Raw genomic sequence first — 8,014 nt, 5'->3', positions numbered from 1 at the left:
ATACCTCGTAGGGATCACCCCTCGATGAAATCCACAAGTTAAACTCGACGATCTTGACGTATCTTGATTTCTCTTCTCCTTTCTCCTCTTTTCTCTTTTCTCCAAGCCCTTGCGTGAAACTTCAACTTTTCTAAACTGACTAAAATTTGATGTTACCCCAATTAACTCCTAAAAATGAATTAGAATAATTAGGTAAGGAAAAGTGGAAATTACCCTTCAAAAATCGGGATTAGACTTTCCTTATTCAAACAACCTAACTTCCAAAGGGCATAACTCACTCATACAAACTCGTAATCGCGCAAATTCAGCAGCATTGGAAAGGTTATTCCAAGAGCTTTCCAACCATATATGGAAATACACCTAAATCATCTTGATCTAGGAGTTATGGCCGTTTGAAATTGACAAAAATCTCAACTAACATACTTCCCAATTTTCCAGATTTTCATATACTTTCCAAAAATGATTCTTTCCTCAACTTCTAACTCTTTCCTAGTTATTTCAATTTGCCGAGATTTTACAATATCTCCCCCATGGGAATATTCATCCTCGAATGAGATTACTCTTACTAGGTTAAGGGTGTAATATCAGTCATACATTTCAAACACCCAACAAGCAAAACAAACACAACATGCCAATTTATAAATAAATTGCCAAGAAAAGGATTAGCACCTTTATTTGGAACTTCTCCGGATTCGAAGAAATGTGGATATCACTTCTTCATATCCTCCTCATTTTCCCAAGTAGTTTCCTCAATAAATTGGTTCCTCCAAAGGACTTTGACCGATGCTACTTCCTTAGTCCTTAACTTGCGAACTTGGCGATCTAGAATCTGAATAGGAATCTCCTCATAAGATAAGCTATCCTTGATCCCAATATCTTCAGTTGGTATGATCAATGAAGGATCGCCCACGAACTTCTTCAACATAGAGACGTGAAAAACCGGATGAACCGTTGCTAACTCTTGTGGTAGCTCCAACTCATAAGCTACTTTGCCAATCCTCTTGGCTATTCGATAAGGTTCAATTTACCGGGGACTAAGCTTCCCCTTATTACCAAATCTCATAACGCCCTTCATGGGTGAAATGTTTAAATACACCCAATCATCAACTTCAAACTCTAACTCTCTTCTCGTAACATCAGTGTAGGATTTTTGACGACTATGTGCCATCTTCAACCTCTCTTGAATCACTTTCACCTTCTCCATGGCTTGATAAACTAGATATGTTCCTATCAACCCTGCTTCACCAACTTCAAACCATCCAATAGGATATCTGCACCTTCTCCATAAAGAGCTTTAGAAAGAGCCATTTGGATACTCGAGTGGTAACTATTGTTGTAAGAAAACTCAATAAGAGGTAGGTGATCATCCTAATTACCTTTGAAATCAATCACACAAGCCCTCAACATATCCTCTAAGGTTTGAATAGTGCGCTCCGCTTGCCCATTTGTCTGAGGATGAAAGGCAATACATAAGTTCACCTTTGAACCCAAGCCTTTTTGGAACGACTTCCAAAACTGTGCAGTAAATTGCGCACCTTTGTCTAGAAATAATGGAGACCGGAATCCCATGAAAGTCTTACCACTTCTTGAATATATAGCTTAGCATAATCTTCTGTTGAATGATTAGTCTTCACCAGCTAAAGTGGGTTGATTTTGTCATTCTATCGACAATCACCCAAATGGAATCATATTGCTTGCGAGAATTGGGTAAACCTGTGATGAAGTCCATATTAATCATCTCCCACTTCCATTCCAGAAGTTCAATATTCTGGGCCAAACCACTGGGTATTTGGTGCTCTACTTTAACTTGTTGGCAATTCGGACACTTAACAACAAATTCTGCAATGCCCTTCTTCATGCTATTCCACCAATACACCTCTCTCAAATCATGATACATATTTTTGGAACCTAGATGAATGGAATATCTGGACCTATGAGCTTCCTCCATGATCCTCTCTTGGAGTCCATCCACCATTGGTACACCCAATCTACCTTGATATCTCAATACGCCATCTCCCCCTTGTTCAAAAGCTAATACTTTTTGCTTATGAGCATTTGCCTTCAATTCAAGCAAAATAGGATCTTGTTCTTGATTTTGTTTCACTTCTGACACTAATGAAGATTCAACCCATTCATCACCACTACTCTTCCTTCTGTAGAATCCATTAGTCGGAGTCCTAAGCATGCAAGTCTATGCACATCTTTTGGTAACTCTCCCTTTTCTTCCTCAACATAGGCGGCACTACCCATAGACAACCTGCTTAAAGCATCAGCAACAACATTAGCCTTACCTGGGTGGTAAAGAATACTCATGTCTAATCCTTGAGTAATTCTAACCACCTCCTTTGTCTGAGATTAAGCTCTTTCTGAGTGAACACATACTGAAGACTCTTGTGATCAGTGAATACATCTACATGAACATCATATAAATAATGACACCTTATCTTAAAAGAAAATACCACAGTAGCCAACTCTAAGTCATGGGTTGGGTAATTCTTCTCATGGATTTTCAACTGTCTGGAGGCATAAGCTATAACTTGCCATTCTGCATTAACACGCAACCCAAACCAACTCTAGATGCATTGCAATACACCACAAAACTTTGAGTACCCTCTGGTAAAGTTAACACTGGGCAGTAATGAACCTCTTTTTCAATTCCTGAAAGCTTTTCTCACAAGCTTCAAACCATTGAAGCTTCAAACCATTGAAACTTCACTGTTTTCTGAGTCAACTTGGCCAAAGGAGATGAAATTGATGAGAACCCCTCTACAAACCTTCTATAATAGCCAAACAAACCTAAGAAACTACTAATATCATTTGGAGATGTGGGTCTAGGACAATTATGCACTGCCTTTATCTTTTGGGTATCAAATCTAATTCCATCACCAGACACTATGTGGCCCAAGAACGCCACAAACTCAAGCCAAAACTCACATTTAGAGAACTTAGCATATAACTCTTTATCTTTCAAAGTCTGAAGAACTATTCTGAGATGGCTAGCATGATCTTCTTCATTCCTTGAATAGATTAGTATGTCATCCATGAAGATGATAACAAACGTATCTAAATAAGATTTGAAACCTCTATTCATAAGGTTCATGAATGCTGCAGGTGCATTAGTTAAACCGAACGACATGACCAGAAACTCATAATGACCATAACGGGTCCTGAATGTTGTCTTGGGAATATCACATTCCCTTACTTTCAATTGATGGTACCTAGATCTGAGGTCTATTTTCGAAAAACAAGAAGCTCCCTGAAGCTGATAAAAAAGATCATCAATTCTTAGAAGAGGATACTTATTCTTGATGGTAACCTTGTTCATTGGCGGTAATCTATACACATGCTAAGGGAACCATCTTTCTTTCTCACACATAAGACCGGAGCTCCCCAAGGTGAGACACTTAGTCGAATGAAACCCTTATCTAGAAGATCTTTCAACTGTTCTTTCAACTCTGTAGGTGCCATCCTATATGGAGGAATAGAGATACGATGAGTATCTAGAAGAATATCTATACCGAAGTCTATCTCTCTCTCTCCTAGGAGGGACTCCGGGTAAATCATCTGGAAAGACTTCTGGAAACTCTTTTACTGTATAAACTGACTGAATGAGAGGCATCTCAACACTAAAGTCAGTAACTCGGACCAAGTGATAGACACAACCCTTAGAAACCAACTTTCTTGCCTTAAGGTATGAAATAAAATAACCCTCAGGCACTGCTGAACTACTTTTCCACTCTAAGACTGGCTCGTTAGGAATTTGGAACCTGACAACTCGAGTTCTACAATCAATTGAGGCATAAATGGCATGAAGCCAGTCCATACCAAGAATGACATCAAAATCTACCATATCTAACTCAATTAAATCAGCAATGGTGTCTTTGTGATTGATGGAAATGACACAATCACGATATACTCGCTCAGCTAGAATAGACTCCCAATAGTTGTAGAAGCACAAAAGGGTTCATAGAGTTTCTTAGGAAGAACATCAAACTTATTTGCAACATAAGGGGTTACAAAAGATAAACTTGTTCCTGGGTCTAGAAAATCATAAACATCAAAAGTAAAGACTTTGATCATACCAGTGACAACATCTGGAGAGTTCTCTTACTCATGACGACTAGTGATTGCATAGAGGCGGTTTGCTCCTCCACAGGTACCGGATGTAGCTCCTCTAGGTGCAGCCCTATCTGGTTGAGCAATTGTTGAAGATTGGGCTCTATTGCCTTGGTTTACACTACCTTGCCTGTTCTTTGAGCACTCATTCATCAAGTGACCCTCTTGTCCACACTTGAAGAAACCTGTCTGGTCATCACGACACTTACCTGGGTGGGTTCTACCACACCTAGCACATCTAGGAGCCTAGTTACCTCATTGTGCGACACAACCCTGAGACTGCGCAAGTCTAGCTCTGAAGTTCTGCAAATTCTGACCATTATACTCACCTTTGTTTCTGGGTGCAAGTTCACTAGCAGATGATAGAGCAAGTCCCTTTTGCTTTTGCTGAAAGGATGAATAGTTCACATTACTTTTCTGCTACCCAAACTCATTACCTATCCTAGCTTTCTTATTTCTGAATTCCTCCATATCCCTCAGCTTCTCTTCCTCAACCTACTGCACATATACCATCAACCTTGATATATCCATGTCCCCAATTAGCATCGCTGCTCTGCCCTCCTTGCTTGGTAGATGAGACAACCCAGCAAACATACACATTCTACTCCTCATATCTGCAACAATCTCCAAAGCATAACAGGATAGTTGGGTGAACTTCAAACCATACTCATGAACACTCAAGGAATCCTACTTAAGGGTAAGAAATTCTCGTACCTTAGCCTCTTTCAGTTCTCGAAGGAAGAAATTCCCCAAGAAGGCCTCCTCAAAACATGCCCAACTCGCAGGTGGTGCATGCTCAGCTCTACCCCCTTTCCACTGGTCAAACCAAGTCCTAACAACATTCTTCAATTGATATGCAGCTAGTTTAACTTGCTCAATATCAACAACATGCATAACCTCAAATACCTTCTTTAGCTCTTCAATAAAGTTCTCTGGATCCTCGGTAGTGCTCGAACCAGTGAAGCTTGGAGGATTCATCCTCAAGAACCCACGAATCCTCGAAGTATCAGTCACTTCCTGTCTAGATCCTCTCTGTTGCCCAACCTGATTAGTCACAACTTGACTTAGCATCCTTATCGCTTCTCTGAATTCAGCGTTAGTGACTTCTCCTTGGGGTTGCACTTCAGGTGCATTAGGTACCCCTTGCTCCTCAACATTACGCCTAGTAGGAGGACCTCTGACAGCTCTTCGTGGAGGCATGATAATCTGAAAAACATGCGCAAGCACGAATTAGAAGGAAACTTTTTAGGGATCAAACTCTAACGCACGAAAAGAGTGTGAAAGAAGTGAGAAAATTTTCCTAAGTGTCGCAGCCTCCTAATTGTAGATGTGGCGCACTTCACACCGATAACTAGGACACTACAAAAATAGCTTCATAGACTCCCTAGGAGTCTTGAACTCTATGCTCTGATACCAAGTTTGTCACGCCCCGAGCCTATACCGCAGACGTGGCTAGAACTCGAGAACCATTGTTGGCCCCAAGCAAACCCTTGGCCTGGCATACTTACTCAGCGGAAGATTCTTTGCATATTTATAATGATCAATAGCACTGTACTCACTTGAATAATAAAATACTGAGAATGCTTTAAAAGAATCAAATATTCAACTTGGCCACAATGGTAACTCAAGTTTTAACATATAAAATGATAATGTAAAGACAACTGAACTACTAATGATCAATAGCATTGTACTCACTTGAATAATAAAATACTGAGAACGCTTTAAAACAATCAAACATTCAACTTGGCCAAAATGGTAACTCAAGTTTTAACATATAAAATGATAATGTAAAGACAACTGAACTACTAACTGTCTTACTGTCTATGAATCCTTTAAAACAAAAAGGGATGTCGGGACAAGACCCCTGCTCATCCTAACAATGAAATACCGAAAGCAAGTGATAAAAAGAGTCCTCTGGAATACAAGGAGGCTCACCAATTAACTCTGAGTGCTTAACTGGATAAACGAGGTATTGGATGTTGATCCTCGTTACATGTGTCTACATCAATAAGATGATGTAGGCCAACTGGCATCAGTACATTGAATGTACGAGTATGCGAGTTGGAATGCTAAACATAGCATAGGCTTGAAAAGATTCTGAAAGAAACACTTACCTTGGATCTTCTCAACTCATGAATAACTTATCTCATAACAAAGCAATGAAACACATGCAATATATCAAAAGCTTTATAAAACAGTAAAAGCAACTTAATTCGTTAAAGAAAATGCAATAACAAACTCAAATTAACTCATGTAATAAAGTAATATAGTTTCTGTGGGAGTTTCTCTAACCGACAACCACCACTATGAGCCTAAGTGGTGATACATCGTCTTGCCCACATTGCCAGAACTGTCCTATTCTTTGTCGTCATATAGAACGCTTAACTAAGCTGATCCACTAGTCTTTGCTAAAAGCATCTTAAAGAGTAAACTAAAAAGTATGATCTTTTACTACCCATGATAGCTATGTGGTTTATGGAGACTTGAGTTAATATGAACTCGCATCCCCATATCGGTGCTCAATACTACTCCCAAAATATACTTAGCTCATATTATTTAAAATCTAAACTTCTTTCTTTGGTTTGAAATAATTACTCAAAAGTTTAGCTTAAAAGCTATCTTGGAAATCGGTGTTTTCCTTTCTTGTTCAAATGTGAAAACATTTTAAAATCTTGGGAATACTTAGTTCCCTTATAGCTTTTTGAGAAATGAACTCAACTCTTTACTCGTTGCTTAACTTTAAACTTAAATCTTAAAACCAAGTTAAAACGTTTGTGAAAGACTTTTGAAAACTTTATAAACTTCTCTTGACTTGCTTCTTAACTTCTAGACTTGACTATTAACATTCCTTGAATTGAATTATGGATTCAAGGTTCATAACCTCATGTTTATGAATGATTTCATGATGTTTAGATGTACCTAAGAGTGTTGGAATCAATTAGAAAACATAGGTACATTGCTAAGGAACAAGTACGAAAAGGTGGGGAACGAATGGGAAGAACTGACGTCCCTGGCGCTCTGAGAGGCACAGGGCATCAGCCCTCAACATTCAGAGAGAGGTCTGGGGCGCGCTGGCTGGTGCGGCCCCCCAAGGGTGAAAATTGAGAGACCCTTTTGGGGCGCGCTAGCTGGCGCGACGCCCCACCCATATCCCTAGGTGATTGACGACTTTTCTTCTCCGTTTATCATCTCTAAACCCTCTAAACTTCAATGGTTCCTTCCCCAAACACTTAGAAACATTTATACCCTCAATATATGATAGATTCAAACCAAAATTACACCCGGTAACATGAATCGAAACTCCAACAACACAACCCACAAGAAATTCAAACGAAACTTTCAACAATGTTCATCAAGAACTCAATTTCCAAACTTTCAAAGACTTAAATTCACTGAATAGAATCATGGTTGCTGCGTGGGTTAATTAAACCAATGATATGTGATCTCACGTACCTCATAGGGATCACCCTTTGACGAAATCCACAAGTTAAACTCAACGATCTTGACGAATCTTGATTTCTCTTCTCCCTTCTCCTCTTTTCTCTTTTTCTCCAAGCCCTAGCGTGAAACTTCAACTTTTCTAAACTGACTAAAATCTGAGCTTACCCCAATTAACTCCTAAAAATGAATTAGCATAATTTGGTAAGAAAAAGACTAAAATACCCTTCAAAATTCCGGATTAGACATTCCTTATTCAAACAGCCCAACTTCCAAAGGGCATAACTCATTAATAAAAACTTGGAATTTCGTAAACTCAGCTGTGCTGGAAAGATTATTCCAAGAGCTTTCCAACAATATCTGGAAATACACCTAACTCATCTTGAGCTAGGAGTTATGGCCGTTTGAAATTGACCAAAAACTGAACTAAACATACTTCACAATTTTCCAGATTTTTCAT

The sequence above is a fragment of the Solanum tuberosum genome, unplaced genomic scaffold, assembly GCF_000226075.1.
Source record: "Solanum tuberosum cultivar DM 1-3 516 R44 unplaced genomic scaffold, SolTub_3.0 scf00016, whole genome shotgun sequence".
Lineage (NCBI taxonomy): Eukaryota > Viridiplantae > Streptophyta > Magnoliopsida > Solanales > Solanaceae > Solanum > Solanum tuberosum.
The sequence above is the reverse complement of the archived record's forward strand: the minus strand, read 5'-3'. Positions refer to the sequence as shown.